Raw genomic sequence first — 1,593 nt, 5'->3', positions numbered from 1 at the left:
AAAGCTTAAAGCTTCATTCTCTTGGAGTTTTCCTCTAAATAATCAAAGTGTGTGGGGGTGGGATAGGGTGGTTGTTTGTACTACAAGTGTGAAAAATTATATTCTGAACTGTTCCCTGAAATGAAGACCAAAAAAAGGAAACATCTAGGATGGTTAAATGGCTCAAACTAGTCAAGAGTTCACTAGGATCAGGTTCTGAGGAACTCAATGTCCTCATGACCTGATTTACCTCAGGCCATCCCAAAATTATGAAAGTCATCCAGCAACCAAGAGACCAATGAGAAAAAAACTTCATAAACTCTCCAAGAGGGAAACTGAACATACAATTTTACTTCAGAAACAAACCAAGCAGGGTCATCATCATTAATGTGAAAATTTTACTAACACTGTCACTCCCTTTCATTTATTAAATCCATTAAGAATCATGAGTTATAAAACACTTGGCAGTGACGAAGCTGTAAAGACTATTAAGGAGGCAGTGGGGTTACTTTCCTGTCTGCTCTCTTTCTTATGTGTTACACACCAACCCACCTGTTGATCATGTCATCCAACTTGGCCAAGTCAGTATGTGGAAATGCAGGTTCCTCATCTTCAAGCTGTGGTGGGGCATCACCTTGACCTTGCTCATCTGGGGGAGTTGCCGGGGAATTTTCATTGGAAGAATCAGGCGATGAAGTCTTAATTAAAAATTAAATATTCCACATTTAAGTTTCTATAACATATGTAAAACAGTAATCCAAACACCAACACAGACAAGCATTGCAGATTTTAAAATTCAGTAAATAGCCCTACATATCCATGGGTTCTGCATCTGCAAAGTCAACCAACAACCTTGGATTGAAAATATTCAGGAAAAATTGAATATGTGCTGAATATGTACAAACTTTTTTGCTTGTCATGATTCCCCAAACAATACAGCATAATAACGATTTATACAGCATTGACACTATATTAGGCATCATAAGTAATCTAGAGATGATGTGAAGTATATACAGAAAGATGTACATGAGTTATATTCAAATACTAAACCATTTTATATCAGGGACTTGAGCATACACCAATTTTGCTATCCAAGTGGTAAGAGGTCCTGGAACCAATCTTCTATGACTACTAAGGGACAACTGTATTGTAAATTTTTACAAAAGATAAAATAATTGAAAGTTTATGATGTTTCAGGCCATCTCTGTACTACTGTGCTTTAAAATAATTTCATTTAATTCTCAACAACCTAATGAAGTATGCTACTGCCATTTAATAGATGCAAAAAACTCAGACAATAAGTAGCCCAAGATCACACAACTCAAATTCTATACTCAGGATTTGAATCAAAGTCTAAATAGTTTGTGTGCTTAATCATAATGTGTACTGCCTCTCTGCTTACATTTCCCATTATATGAGCCATGACAGAAATTATTCTACAAATATGATACATCTCATTTTACACAATATAATTTATAACTTCTACTTTTTTTTATTTGAAGGGGGGAAAACGTAACTATTTCCATAATTTCCCCACACCCAAACTATTACTCAAACAACAATTATTTAGAAGTTCATGTTATGGTTTTTAAATAAGTAAATCACTTTCAACTA

General features: G+C 34.8%; 1 long non-coding RNA gene across 1 annotated transcript in view; it reads right to left on the bottom strand.

The window, feature by feature from the left end:
• Positions 1–536: 536 nt before the first annotated feature.
• LOC108515254 (uncharacterized) overlaps positions 537–1,593 on the bottom strand; it is a 44,606-nt gene continuing 43,549 nt past the window's right edge. The window contains exon 3 of the long non-coding RNA XR_001881483.1: positions 537–677. This is a non-coding gene — a long non-coding RNA (uncharacterized LOC108515254). The remainder of the gene's footprint in view (positions 678–1,593) is intronic.

Source organism: Rhinopithecus bieti, unplaced genomic scaffold (genome assembly GCF_001698545.2).
Source record: "Rhinopithecus bieti isolate Rb0 unplaced genomic scaffold, ASM169854v2 scaffold_2538, whole genome shotgun sequence".
Taxonomy (NCBI): Eukaryota; Metazoa; Chordata; class Mammalia; order Primates; family Cercopithecidae; genus Rhinopithecus; species Rhinopithecus bieti.
Note: the sequence above shows the minus strand (reverse complement) of the source record. Positions and strands in the feature narration are given on the sequence as shown.